The following is a 15390-nucleotide window of genomic DNA, read 5'->3' on the forward strand; positions in this document are numbered from 1 at the left end:
AGTGGCAATGCAGTGTAAGTCAACAGAAGGAGTTCTTAGGCCCGTATATTTCCACCCCAACCCCAGATGTTATTAGCTATGCCAATGAACACTACTGGCAGCATAGGGGGATTCCTCTCCATCCCCCCACCCTGCTGGCATAGCTACATCAGCTAGAGGCTGTGATTTTTTCCATTCCCCCACGCCCAAGATAAAATTGTGACCAGCGGCAGACGTGGGAGACTCCCAGTAGCCCTTAGGGTTAAATAACTTAATTCATTACTGAAATGCAGTCACCTCTAGTGAGGAACGCTGCAGCTGTCTTAGCAGTGCAGAGCAGCCTAAACACAAGACACCCAGGTAGTTCATAGCTCATTAAAGTGACAGAAGGAATATCACTTACGCAGACTAATTACCCAAGGTGGAACCTGACCCATGCACTGGCACCAGCTCTCTTGCTGGTGAAAGAAGTGCCATGAGATTTTTTTTTGATGAGCACTCAGGAAATATGGCTCTCTGTTAAAGCAGAGTACAGAGAGAGTTAATCAAGGGCATAGTGCCATATAACCCTCAAAAGATAAACACTGTGTTCCAGAAGCATCGCTGCCCCTGCCATGTTCCTAACGTGCATTCGAATCTTCTGCCAGTTTCTATTTTTTAATATTAGCCCAGCTTGTGTGTCACTTTCAGTATTTTTAGCTATCAGACAAACTGCTGGAGAGAAGCAACATGGAAAAGGAGATAAGGTATCTGCTGTGGAGAAGGAAAAATTGCTCCTGGCAGGAACTGTGAAATGCGGTATTATCGCAGCTTGGCACGAGGACAGCCAGAGGCAGCACACATACTCAACAGCAAGGAGCTCAAGCCACTTCCTAGGGATTTTAAGACAAACATTGGGTCTGCTTGGTATGACGCCAAACAGGTAGGACCTGACTCTCCTTTGATGGCATGCCTTGAGCTCCCCTGAGAGAGTGGAGTGACATGAACTGGAGAAAAGGAACAGGCTAGTTTTCCATTAGGGAAGGAAAAGCAGCTCAGCATCGGAGATTCATCAGGGGTTATTTTATATGAAAACACTGCCTTATTCCTGTGTGAGTGGATGTTTTGAAAGTCCCAGTGATCTGCCACAGAGTGGAAAGGGGAATGCATGCTTGGGATAGGAGCTACGCTCAGTGTGCTGATGGCATTGAAGTGATCAATGTCCTGGCCCTGTCAGCTGGGCTAGAAGTGAGGTGGCAAAGGGGACATGCATACATCTAGGAACAAAAGCTGGTGGGGAAGACAGACAGTTTGTGCTCACTCAAATGTGAGAGAGTATTCAGGCAGATTGAGAGAGAGCACGAGCGAGCGCTGGATTTTGACACAGATCCAAGACACCGGGTGTTACTGGAAAGTTCATTACACTATATCCAAAGGCAATGGAGTTTATTTAACGTTTTGATTAAGTACGGTCATTTGTTTTGCTACAGAAGATTCTTAGTGCACTGCACTCCTCCATGTAAATTCGCTCTGTGTCTCAGCAATGGCCAGATAACGCCTCTAAATCCCCTGTTCAAAGGGCTCCTTGCTGGCTCAGGGTTTTGCAACAACAGTCAGAATCCATTTATGGCCACAAGTGCCCATGATCGATCTCGTCTCTTCCCCAGGCATTTGGGCATTTTTGTTTCATGATCACTTGCCGTCTCTCTTAAAGGTGTTTTACCCTGGCTGGGGTAATGGGGCGAGTTAACTTACAAATCAGCACAACACTAAAATCTCGCAAGACCCTGCTGGTGCACATGCAGAATAGAGTAATACCCACCCATTTAGTCCAGGACTAGCTAACACAGGGGTAGGCAACCTATGGCACGGGTGCCGAAGGCGGCACGCGAGCTGATTTTCTGTGGCACTCACACTGCGGGTGCTGGCCACTTGCCCGGGAAACTCTGCATTTTAATTTAATGTTAAATGACGCTTCTTAAACATTTTAAAAAAACCTTATTTACTTTACATACAACAATAGTTTGGTTATATATTATAGACTTCTAGAAAGAGATCTTCTAAGAACCTTAAAATGTATTACTGGCACGTGAAACCTTAAATTAGAGTGAATAAATGAAAACTCAGCACACCACACCCCTGAGCTAACCTTTCTGCCCACTCTTTCCCTTACCCGCTCATGGCCAATGAGAAAGGGAGAGCGCTCCCAGACTCCACGTTGGGACCCCATGATCTACTCCATCCCTCTGCTGTCTCACTGGTCCCTTTAGTCACTGTTTTAGAGTCTCCTCCTCCATGATTCCCCTCGTGCTATGCATAGACAAGACCCATCAATGCAAATAAAAAGCAGGGCAGACTAGATGAATGACTGGTCATTGCTATGCGTAAAAACCTATGGAGGTACCCCTGTGAAAGTAGCTCATCCTCCTCCCCTCTGCAGCCACGAATGGGTGCTGCCTCTGCCAGTTTCTGGTGCTGCTGGTGGTTGAGAGAATGGAGTTCAGCTAAGCGGCTTGGCTTCAGGGCTTGCTTGCTTTCATTAAAAGCATGGATCCTGTTCAATTTTCCCACAGGATTCAGTAACGCCCTCTCTCCCCAGCTCCTATGAGAAACAGCAGAATCTCCATGAGTCATCCTTTGTGGAAATTTTCCACATTGTCCTATCAGGGGGCAGGGTTTACCACAAACACCATTAGGAAAAAGGCAGTGGGACCTGCCCTCAAACCTAGGAGATCCCTGGGTATCTGCAGGAGGTTAGGCCCTGTACTCCTACACTGGATCTGTTCTGTGAGTTGATGTGTTTTGCAGGGAATGTGAAGTGGGCAGAGGTCTCTGCCCCCCCCCACCCCCCATTATACAGCATGCCCAAGGGTCCTCTGGATCACTCCTCACTCCAGAAATGCCCATTTAACAGTCTGAGCAGAGGACTATTAGCCAGAAACTTCCCTGTTCTATTCTCATCATTGAAACTGACTCCATCTGCAGCTTTGGCAAACTATAGGGAATCCACGGCCACTCAGTACTTCATTGTTATTATGCCATATAGTGTGGCCATCCAGGGCTCCAGACCCATACTCAGGGACAGAATTCAACTGCCCAGCAGTTTTCCAAGCATGAGCCATGAGCCCTTGACCCTACTGCTCCTAGCTAACTGAGTACTGCATTAGGGGGTTTATCTTCTGTTAGCTGCAGCTACTAGGGTCTCATCCAAAGCCCACTGAGGTAAATGGAAAGACTCCCAACGATTTCAACCGGCTTTGGATCAGGCCTCTAGCCAGCAGCAGTCCAATATACTTGAGCAGGTATAGCATTCCCATCAGAGGTCACCTCCCAGTCCCACACTACACCATCACTTGGGCTCTGCCTCAGTTCTCCCTCTCTGTGAGATGGGGATAACACTGTCTACCTTCCCCCCCACGGCTGTTTGGGGATTAGCTGGTAAGTTGTTTTGAAGCTCTAACAATGAAAAGCGTCAAAGCAGCATTGCTGAACCCAGACTGCTCTTCTCTTTTGCTGCCTCCCTGGTCTCTCTGTCTGCTAGTTCTTCTCTCAGCTGAGGCCTCCCAGGTCTCTGTCGGCCTTTGCTTCATTCCTCCCCTTTCACATCGTAAGACTATCCCTCCCATCCACTCTGTTTCATACTCCAACACTCACACTCTCTCTTCCCACGCCAGAGCAAAAAGCAGGCTAGCTGCTTACAGTATGAAGCAATGCGATGGACTACCCAGAGGATGGGTCTCAGCATGAAAGAAGAGATCTTTGTGTATAGGATACAGGGGTAGAGCCCTACTGGTAACTAAAGTTAGTCAAAAAATGCCCAACCAAGTGACTGAACCAAAACTCATTTCTCCCTCTGACTTCAAGGGGCTTTGGATCAAGCCCTAAACCCATTCACCCAGAGGTATTGAGAAACCTTACACAAATCCTGGCTTCCTTCTAGGGCTCTCATCTCAAAAACGAGAAACACAATTAGCCAGATCCTCAGTTGGGGTAGACATCAATGGAGCCACCTCTATTTGCATCAGCTGAAGGCCTCACCCGCTCTCCCACCACATCCTGTGACGAGCACGATATTGAAGGGCAGATTACAGGGCTGACTAAAACATTCCAGCATGGTTTAAGTCTTGCAGTTCCCTAGCTGGTTCAGACAGGTCTTTGGTTAAACAAATGCAGCGGGGTTCTTCAGCTGGGAGTGAAGGACTGACAGTCCATAGCTTTAGGGAAAGGCTACTAGGAAATAAAAATGGGATCCTTGAGATCAGAGCGGACTGCTCTCTAAGCCCTCTTTCTGCAGAGCTGTAGGCTTGACAGGCAGTTTAAAGCTAAGCCAAGAAGGTAAAAAAAAAAAAACAAAAAACACCCACCAGACTTCTCTGGCTCTGCTCAGAGTGATAAAACGACTGAAAGAGCAAAGCCCTGGAAGAAACTCTCAGCTGGACTGTCTGATTTCTTGGCAGGCAACACCACAAATAAAATAAATCCTTTTGATGAATGTGGTGGAGGTCCAGGAGCAGCACTGGGCCATGAGTCTTGCAATAAAACAGTAGTGTCAGATCAAAAATCCTTCTTCATAGCAGCTTTAGTTAGGCTTCTCTCGCCATCTTCCTCCTTGACTCTGCTCCTCTCACCTCTTAGAGCTGCAGAATTATTATACGCTTTCCAGTCTCTCTTGACCTTGCTTAGATAGTTCACAATTCAGTCTTAAAATACAGGAAATTGCAATTCCTTTTTTTATCTCAGATACTTCCTCTGCCCCTCATTACTATGGTGCCTCAGCACCACACAATCTGTAACATACTTATCTCCACAACACCCTGTGAGGTAGGCCAGGGCTGCTCTTCCTGTTTTACGTATGTGGAATTGAGGCACAGAGCAACCATCATTTGCCCAAAGTCCTGTTGGAAGTCTGAGGTGATGCTATATATTTGTACAGCATCTACACAACTGGGCCTCCATCTCAGTTTAGGGTGCAGCTGGGGTGTCTAGGGCTGCAATACAAATAAATAAAAAGATACTTTGCATTTATTTAAACACCTTTATGAAAGGGTGGGAGGGCCAAGCATAGGCTAATGCACAGGGCTTAACCACAGGACTCTTGGGTTCTATTCCCTGCTCTGCCACAAATTTGCTGTGTAACATGGAGCACTTATCTCCATATTGGTTTTCTCCATCTGCAAAATGGGGATAATAAAGACTACCAGCGGTCAGTCCCAAAGGAGGGCACCCACAGCGTCCTCAACACTATATGGGGACTGAATCAAGAGAGAAGAGTAAGTACACCATATTGCTCCACCAGTATCCCTCCTGGAGGTCAACCATCCAAACACTGACAGATCTGACCTCAAACTGCTTAGTATACAAGGTCAGGCAACAAGATTAAAGCAAAAATGGAAAAAGCTCTAAAAGGAGACCAGGGCATTTTTCTTAGGCCTTGTCTATGCACAAAAATCATACACTTAAACTACATCCATACTGGGAGTGGGGATTTTATCAGTATAAAGGGGCCTTTACAGCAGAATAACTATGTCCACACATGGGGCTGTACCAATTTAGTTATTTCGGTAGAAAAATCACAGCCCCAACTGTGTGTATAAATAGTTACACCAGTCTGAAAACTGTTTGGAAACATGGCGTTATTAGTTTATTGGCTTCCTTTTGCTCACAACATGGATTAAGTTAATTAGCTAGTCGATTCTGTGGGAAACAATTATTTCTGTTCTGTGGTATCAGTATGGAAGGAGCGTGGTTTTGAAGATAGCAGAGCATTTCCTTTTGCAGTTTGTCATCCAGAAAACAACAACAGTCAGATTATGTAGCAGGCTGAGAATTTTTGAATATTTGGATCCTGTGATTTGCAATAGCTTTGAGAGGGTGATTCTAGTACAGAAAATCACTGCTTTCAGAATATGAAAAATAAAGTTGATTGAGGTCATTTATTGTGTAGAGGAGAGAACTCCTCCCCCCCCCAAACACACACACCCGCCTAAAAAATCTAATAAAATAAAAGGCACCATAACAAATCTGAGTATAACATGGTTAGTTATCTCAATCAACTATAAGGCTATGCATGAGCAGGAGAGAAATAATTCTACAGGAAAAAAAAAAAAAAGATCCCTTCAGCAGTGAGAATGTAATTGGAATTCACTCTGTGCACTCCCTCTGAAGAATCAACTGTAAGGGAATTAAAACCAGTAGACAAGGAATTATGAAGACATTAAAAAAAAAGTTTGCTGCTGTAAACCCCAAAGGACTCATTTCAATAGGATTCCTCAGGGTAGGGTTTGCAAACCTAGGCCATGTTTTTTCCTGCAAGTTTAGATTTGTTTAAAACAAGAGTTAAATTTCTGGAAACCCAGGAGCAGTAAGGAAGTGACAGCTGGCAACGGTAGTAATGAAAATATAAGTCATTCGTAAAAAAAGAATAAAGGAAAAAGGTCCAGATTAAGGAGGTGCTGACCCTAAATGGCCAAAGGAAGCCAGGATGGAAATGAACATGGCCAGACATTCGCAAAGTTACTCAAGCTCAGAAAGTGCAACTGTGATGTGGAAATGGGTGAATATAACAAAGGTTCAGGGAGTCCTAGTGGGTGTGGGTGTGCTGGGGAAGCAAAATACTTCTCAGAAATAACTTCTTCCCTCCCTGCTGCAAGGTAAGTGATGAAATAAAATGTGAGGGGGATGAGGGTTGGGAAGGAGGACGAGAAAAGCCATACCACACTAATCCAATGGGATTGATTTTGCATCCTAGTGCGAGTGTCCCACTCTGGATTTTAAATACATTAACAGCAACTATTTGCATTGCAGGAGCATCTAGCTGCCACAACGGACATTTTTTGTGCTGTTCCCCATACAGAGTAAGAAAAAGTTCCTGCCCCAAAGGGCTTATAATAAAAACAGACAGAGAAGACACATGAAATAATATTCCCATTTTACAGATGAGGGACTGAACCATCGAAAGATTAAGGGAATATTTTTTAAAATCACCTAAGTGATTTAGGAGCCTACAGCCTAGTGAAAGTCAATGGAACTTAGGGTATAACTTTTAAAAGCACCTAAGTGACCTGTCAGGGGTCTCTCAGACCCTGTGCAAAGACAGGAACTGAACACAGATCATCTTAGTATCAGCCCTGTGCTTCCTCCCTTCTTGCCCATTTTATTACAAGGAGGCAGGACACTGGACTGCTCCTCATTACAAATGCTATTATTGTTCCTACAGTTATCCAGAGTTAGGAAATTCAGATAAAACATTTGAGTCTATGCCCATCTGGAACAGTGAATTCCACAGGCAGATCAGACATAGTGGGCTCTTCCCATCCATTTGGCATTCAATTCTGAAGGACAAATAGCAAAATAGATTCAATGTCCACCGTCCTGTACAGTCTCATGCAATGGAAACTCCACCACTTTACACCGAGAGCCAGACTTTCAAAGGAGCACAGGGAAAGATTTTCAAGGGCTCAGCAGCCACAATTGGGATCGGTGTTTTCAGAAGCTCCTAGCAGTTCCCAAGAGGACACTTATGGCCAGATTTTCAAAAGAGCTCAGCACCCAAAGTGTGGGCGCCTTTTAAAATTTTCACCCCTTACTTTGGTACCTAAATGAGAGCAGAGTTGGTTAAAAAATCTGGCCCTAACTCAGGGTGCTGAGCCCTTCTGAAAATTCTGGCTGGCTGGCTTAGGGAATATGCAGCAGGGAACAATTCTGCTCTAGCACCCGGGACTGGGTGCTTTTTCTAGCCACATCACTGCATGCAAACATGAAGGGTGTAGCACAAAAATGAAGCCAAATTCAGGATATTTCTAGTGGCGTCCAACATTTGTTACAGAGACCCAGTGCTACCGAGGCAGAAGGACTGTCTGTACCAGTCATCTTCCCCTACAGTGCTTCCCGACCCAGAGTCTCCTTCCATCTCTGACCCCGGGCTGGCACACAGGTGCTGGGTACTCAGTCCATTCAATGCTTTGTGGGATAGAATCTAAAACTCTGGACACTAATTGCACACCGACAGGCAGCTAGTACATTATTGCTTTTCCATATCGCTGTGCTCATCAAAACGACCTGAGCTCAGGGTCCCATTGTGCACGTCACAGACACAGTAAGCCAGTCCCTGGCCCGGAGAGAAGGCAAAGTAAGGAGTAGTCATGGTATCCTTTTGGCCACTCAACAGAAATCACACTGCCCCTGCTGCGGCCACCCTGTGCAGTAACCTGAGCAGAGGTGACAAAAGCCAGTGTCCCATCTCCAGGGTGACAGGGTGGGCCCCATGGCTTTTCCTAGCACGGGGCATAAACGTAGCCGGCGACTGTATGCTGTAAAGCAGCGGAGACGCTGAGGGAAACAGAGAGAGAGAGGCAGCGCATGTGCTGAACTGAATCTGATCATGTGCACCACTAACTTCAGCCGAGTTACTCCTGACTCACAGCAGGGCAAGAGAAAGCAGAATCAGGGCTTGGAGGCCTAGGCCTCCCACTCGCTGTACATGACACAGCTATAGGTCCTCACTCCCGCTTTCTTGTCTACTTTACTTCATCTCCCTGGCTCGCTTCTGGGGTGAAACATGTCATGAGATCTGCCTGGCCCCAAGCCTGTCCTTGTGGAGGGAGTGCGTACTGGATACAGAACTGTATTGACAAAGCAGGCACAGCTTGTGCCTCAGCAATGCCCTGTCCTTCAACGTGCGTCGTTCCTCACCTGCAATGGGGTGAAGGAGTATTCAGTCTCTATGCCCCCCTTAGCTTCTCTGAGGAGCTGCTAACAGAGCCACAGGCTGTGGGTTTTGTGGGGTGGACCCTTGCCCTGGGAACCAACCAGCAGCGCATTTCACTCAACAGTCATCAGTGCTGAAGTGACCAGCAACCTAGACGAGTTACCACTTGGGAAGTTACAACGTACCTGAGTGCTCCTGTAGGGATGCCACTGACCTCATTTTCACTGGTGCCCCAGGATTTGTGGTGGTTAGCACATCTGAAAAGTCAGGCCACAAGCCTGTGTTTCCTCCTCCTACACTGTAAACACATCACCAGCTGGGATTAGGCCAGGAACCTGGCCATTCTGGTTGTTTTATAGATCCTAGATGACCTATACCTGTAGGTTTTATGGGCCTGTAGGTCCACATTAGCTTCAGTGGGACAACCTCTGGGCATAAAGTGTACATACATTAGTGTTTTTGTAGGATCAGGACCTATCAGTTTATAGGGTATCAGAAACATGCATGATTTACTAAAGCATACCAAAAAGACAAACAAAACTTTTTAGAGACAACGTACCTTTTGTCCAAATGCTTTGACTGGGTAACTTTACCTCCCACTGGAGGCCACTAGCAAAGTAAGCTTGTGGGACACAGTGATTTCAGGAAAGGAAGTCAATCAGCAAATAAATAAAAAATTTAAAAAAAAAAAGAGAGACTCCAATGTAGTATTGCCACACTGAAAAGTAAAGGAGGAATCAGGCAGCTAGAATCAGCTACTGATTAGAGGTAAATTAGCACCATCCAGTGAAAGGTGCTGTTGCATTTATAATCAGCAATCAATGGCCACATTGTATAAACATGAGATTGAGTTGAGAAGGGAGGAATGAGATTTGTCTCCTGGGCCAGCAGATGGCTGTTTGTTTGTACCCGCTATGGAAACACTCCTGGATTTTCTTTACAAAACAAGACAATCAAAAAAACAACCAAACAAAACCTCAAACTCTTGTACTATAATTATTTTAATTTCCTTCTAAACTCCTTAGAGCACATGTGCTTTGCAGAGTTCTCTCACTAGCACAGGATAGTGTGTATTCCCTCTGGAACAGGAATCATTAGAGATTGTAATCAAACTGGCTGTGTGGAGGGGCTGTACTTCTCCTCCACCCCCATCCTCATTTTGAAGCCTCTAGGTTGTAAAGGGTCAGATTCCCAGGAATAACCTATAATTTATAAATAGATCCTCTCCATTTAACCCCAACAGCCCTGCAAAGAAGGATGGCTGGATGCCTTTCCAAATGAGAAAGCACCTACAAGCCTAAACCAAAGCAATCCTGATGTGACAGTAGAACCAGCAGTAGAACCGAGCTGACACAACCTCTCATTAAACATATTGATTAAGAATGTAAGCCCAGATCTACAAAATAGTAGAACTTGTTTTTAAAATTGTGCCTCTGTACAGCAGCTGCCGTCACCCTGTGGTCCCTGCTTTATAGTAAATAGCGCCAAGCTTAGGTGGGATGTTGCTGGCTGAATTCATACATTTAGGTTAATTAAATTTTAGCACTTAGCAAAGTTTCTGAACCAGCTAACTGGGCTGTAGGGAACAATGAACAGTAGGGTTCATCAGTCTGGATGCAGAATTCATAAGCACAAGGTAAGGTTTATAATATCATGCAGAGGCCACCTACAGTGACAATGGCCATGAATAGCAAATATTATTATGTAGCCCCTCAGAGTCCTCATCATGAACATGTCCTAGGGCCCAGATTCTCAAGGGGTTTTAGGCGCTTAACTCCCATACCCTGGAAGATTTGGGCCTATGTGCACAAAGAGGGCCAAGTTCTGCCTGAGTGTGAGTGAGTGGAATTCTGCATTCTACCAGTTTACAGCATGGCCTGATGTAACCCAGGGACATGAGCATCATTAAGCTATTTGGGAGACATTTTCAAAGCCACCTACCCGACTGAAGAACTAAGTCCCATTGAAAGTAAATGGGACTTAGGCATTTACATCACTTATATACTTTGGGGAAACGTTACCCTTGATCAGAAGATGGCTTGGAAAGGTAAATGTTGCAAAGTTCAACATCAAGGAGAGATGAGCTCAGTCTGGGTGTTTGGTTTTTTCTTTTAAATGTAGACACAAGAACCAGGTTTCCAAAAGCTGCCCTGATTTTGCCCTCTCTGTCTTGCATATGGAATATCTTTGCATCCACTTGCTTTACCTGCACAATTGCCAGCGTTTGGGGCTGCTAAACTGGAGCTCCAGTTTGAAATAACTTGGCCTCCATGGGGTTACTTAGAAAGGAGTTGACCAAACCCCTACTTGCAAATACACAAAAGAGCAGAGGTTGTCGTAACCCCACAGCATTTGCCCGAGTACCACAACTGTTTCCTGTTGGAGGTGCAGAGGAGGGAGGGTAGGAGGCACCTTTGCGTGTCCTGCATCTCATGGAGGGGGTGGGTCACTGTATCTGGCTATCTATGCGGGGGTCATGGAGTGAGCCTGTGGAGACACAGGGGCTCTACCAGACTCAGCAAGCAGCTTGCAGGGAATGTAGCTGCTCTTCCAGCCTAGGTTGGAGGGTGGGATTTCAAAACCCTGTCTGCCAACTCTTTACCTGCATTACTGCCCTGTTGTTCAGACCATATGCATGTGAGTTTCACCCAGGCCCCACTCATTCACCCACAAGGCACAGAGTGAAAGTTCATTTGCATAAACACCCAGCAGAAATTAGACTAAAATTGTCAGCTGCCTAAAGCCAGATCCCCCCCACTCCCTGCCACTCTCGTTTATTAAAAGAAGAAAAAATCCTGGCTTGGAAATGACGGTTTCCCAGCTGGGGAGAATCTTTTGCATTATTTATTGGCAGCTTGGCAGGCGTGTTTGACTGTGATTCAGAAGGTGGTAAACAGTCAGCTAGAGTTAAGCTGACAAAAAAAAATGGCTGCATCTGGAAATGGTGACTAAGTACTATCCCTGCTTTACATATAACATACAGCAAGAGCATGGATTAGAAATCAGAGGGTTTCTAGCTCTTGCTGATCAAAGAGCTCAGGCCAAATTTCACCCTGCTATAAATGAGTACAGCTCCCCCTGAAGTTTTTTTCCTCAGTGGAGTGGTGAGCCAGTTGCAGATCTGCCACAGGGCATGGAAGAGAAATGTCACAGATGGCAAGTGCTGCATACTGGAGGGACTAGATCCCCAGCCAACAGATATGAACAGGTCAGTCCTAGAAAGCTGACAGCTCTGGGAATTTGCCATTGCTATAACAGCATGCAGCTGAGCTAATCTTTTAAATATAATAATGTTTGGCTCTTACATAGTGTTTTTTCATCTGGAGAGCTCAAACTTCCTCTCAGAAGTGGGTAAATATTGTTAATCCTTTTAACATGAGAGGTTAGCTAATATTTGAAGTTTTGTATGTTGTTTCTGTTAGGAGGAAAATTGATGGAGTCAGGTATTTTCTCTGATGCAATTCTGTTTGTTTACAATTAATGATCCTAAAGTCTTGCTTCCCTGAACACACACACACACACACACACACACACGAGAGTTTCTGTGCTCACAGTTCCCAGCCTCTTTTCAGCCAGCACTCTACTCAAAAGATCTCTCAGCCTTTTCCTCAAGGCCATGCTACTCTGGCTGTGTCTGGAGCTTCCTTGCTGCCTCCTCTGTCAGTGTTTCTGGTGTTGTATTGCTTCTCTCCTCACACACACAGCTCCATCCAACAACCCTCGGTACCTTGCATTTGCGTTCAACCCCTAGTCAAACTGCTTGGCCCACGTAGCATAGATTCCAGACTCGCCTTCCGCACAGCCTGTGGCTTGGGCAGTGGCTCCATTGTTTCAGCTGTCTATTCCACAAAGGAACTTAATTGCTTTTTACACTTATCACAGCTGTCAGGAGAGGTTTTCCCCAGCTTAACAGTATTATCCAGATTTTATAGGAGTGTAAACTGAGCTGTGTTGGGGAGGACAGGGGTTAAGGCCAACATTTTTCAAAAGTGGCTGTTCAATATGAGAGTCTCCCATCATAGGGTGCCCTGCATGAAACTCCTTGGGCCTGATTTTCAGACATTCTGTACACCCTCTCCTTCTACTAAAGTCAATGAGAGTTGCAAGTGCTCAGCACCCCCTGAATATTTGGCCTAAGGGGTCTCATTTTGGGCACCCAAAGTCAATAACCACTTTTGAAAATGCTGGCCTAAAATTACTTCCCAAAGACGTATAGCAAGTTCTTGACGCTGCCACTGTCTCTTGATTCCTAGCCCAGAGCTCAGGCCACTAAACCACAGCTGCCTGAGTGATGCAAATGATGCCTATTCACCTTAGCCTGAAAAGGAAGAACAAATGTTTCCTTGCACTGACTGGTAGCCTTCTTCCTAAATGAGCAACTGCTTCCTCCTGGAGACCACACACCAAGGTCTATCCTTGTTTTGTGTTAAACTGAATAGCATAATCAAATATTGTCCCAAGATACATTCTAAGTGCTATGGTCTACATGGAAGAGAGCCCCATAAAACACCATCTCTAGACTGTAAAATAAACTGATCCTATAAAAGAATTCCTTTATTAGCTCTGCCTTCCATTATACCTCACTCTCGCTACCTCCCCCACTATCTGAGATTGGATTCGGCGCCTGTCAGGTTAGATCCCAGCTTTTGACTCTTCCCTGCACTGGGAATCATCCCACTCCATAATTTTAGTGAGGAAGCCAAAAGTTTAGGAAAGTTGTCTTGAACTTTTTTTTTTTGTTTTTGGTGCCAATTGCTCTGTATGGCTCAGCGGATACCCCTCGTTGATGGTGTGTTTCTATTAGCGAGGGTGACATCCTAGAGCAGGTTTCCACTACCCCACAAGGGGGTGTGAATAGCAGCGCTCAAAGCGCTGTGTTGTATTCCCTCATGTGGACGCTGTGGGCATGAACTACCTGTTTGAAGAGGATTACGTTCATGCAGATTTCAGTTTGCCCCCGCAGCATCCACACGGGTCAGCACTTCAGTGCACACCACAGAGCACTGTCGACATGCCCTTCATGTCTTTTGTTTCAGTTCTGCCGTACTGTGCCCCTCTATGTTTTGGCCAGAGTAGCAGAGACCAGGCATGACACCAGTAACCTTCTTGTTTTAAAAATCTGCTGGAATCAGACAGACGCAGGGCTCTGCTACAGGAAATCAGCTGTTTTCAAAATTCCACTTACTCCATTTTTATACTAGTAAATCTTGACAACAGTAACCGAGATGGAACTAGCCACCATCGTCTGCCTGGCTGCAGGCTCTAACTGCAAGAGAGGTGACCTGGCTTTTGGCTTTGCACGCCAACCTTTTATCTTGTCTATTATCTTCTCAGCTGCAGTGAGGGCTAGTGATCAAATACTGTTCCCAGCTGTGAAACATCCCCTTCACTAGAGCAGGGGTCGGCAACCTTTCAGAAGTGCTGTGCCAAGTCTTCGTTTAGTCACTCTAATTTAAGGTTTTGCGTGCCAGTAATACATTTTAACCTTTTTAGAAGGTCTCTTTCTATAAGTCTATAAAATATAACAAAACTATTGTTGTATGTAAAGTAAATAAAGTTTTTAAAATGTTTAAGAAGCTTCATTTAAAATTAAATTAAAATGCAGAGCGCCCTGGACCGCTGGCCAGGATCTGGGCAGTGTGAGTGCCACTGAAAATCAGCTTGAGTGCCGCCTTCAGCACGTGTGCCACAGGTTGCCTACCCCTGCACTAGAGTATGGGCAGAATATCTACCATCTATTATTGTTATTTATTATAGGACAGAGCCAGGATCAAGGCCTCATTGTAGTAGATGCTATAGAATTATACCATAGGGACAATCTGTGTCCCAGTGAGCTTACAATCTATAGACACAACAGACAAAGGAAGTATTGTTATTTCCATTTACAGATGGGAGACTCAACGTTAAGTGACCTGAGCACGGCTGTCTGAGATACAGCTGAGAATTGTACCTAGATCTTCCAAGCTTCAGTCCAGCGCCTTCGCTCCGATACCATCTTTCCTACTGAACAAACTGCACAGAGCTCCTTTCAGACTGCTTTGAGGGCCCAATCCTGTGACATACTCAGGACATCACGGGATTGTAAAAGAAACTCTTCTAGGGCCCAGAGATGTACATTTCATTTATTTGCTTTTGGAGTGTGGAACCTGGTGCCCCTGATAGAATTACCAACTGGCTTTGTGTAATGCTGTTTAGGATGTGCTAGACTGCTCCATCTGTGCAGTTTATGTAAATCTCTGCCAGAATTAAAAGTATGACACTACAAAATCATTTTCAAAGCATCAACATGGTGGAGGTGATTCTTTGTTGTTAATCTTTTTGAGTCAAATTCTGCAACAAAACAGAACTAAATAATGCATCTAGGCCAACAGCCAGTTATTGAAATGCTGGGAAGGAAGAGGTGTTAAAAACCATAAAGCAATTGTCAATAATCCTACAAATATTTAGTCAAAGGTGTGATTATTTCATGGATTCTAAAGGGCAGTAAATTGTTCTCAGGTGAAAGTTACTTACATTTCTGCCTCACAGGAATTACAAACTGCTTATGTTGTTGTTGGTTTATAACCTCAAGGTTGCTGGGTGCTGAGAAACTCCTTAGAGGGGGCTGAGAGCTCTCAGTTTGGGCAGGGGGAGGGATGAGAAGCCCCAGGTGGCTTTCTCTCCCACCCCTCAGCTCCTGGAAGGAAACAGGGAGGTGAGAAGCCCTGGGTGGTTTCCCCTCTGCT

General features: G+C 45.3%; 2 long non-coding RNA genes across 2 annotated transcripts in view; one reads left to right on the top strand and one right to left on the bottom strand.

The window, feature by feature from the left end:
* LOC127037527 (uncharacterized) overlaps window positions 1-15390 on the bottom strand; it is a 267537-nt gene that overhangs the window by 224684 nt on the left and 27463 nt on the right. The window lies entirely within an intron of this gene.
* LOC127037529 (uncharacterized) lies at window positions 670-14935 on the top strand. Its single transcript, XR_007770388.1, has 2 exons — window positions 670-901; window positions 14554-14935. It is a non-coding gene; the product is annotated as an uncharacterized LOC127037529 (long non-coding RNA).

This window comes from Gopherus flavomarginatus, chromosome 19, assembly GCF_025201925.1.
Source record: "Gopherus flavomarginatus isolate rGopFla2 chromosome 19, rGopFla2.mat.asm, whole genome shotgun sequence".
In the NCBI taxonomy this organism is placed as follows: domain Eukaryota; kingdom Metazoa; phylum Chordata; order Testudines; family Testudinidae; genus Gopherus; species Gopherus flavomarginatus.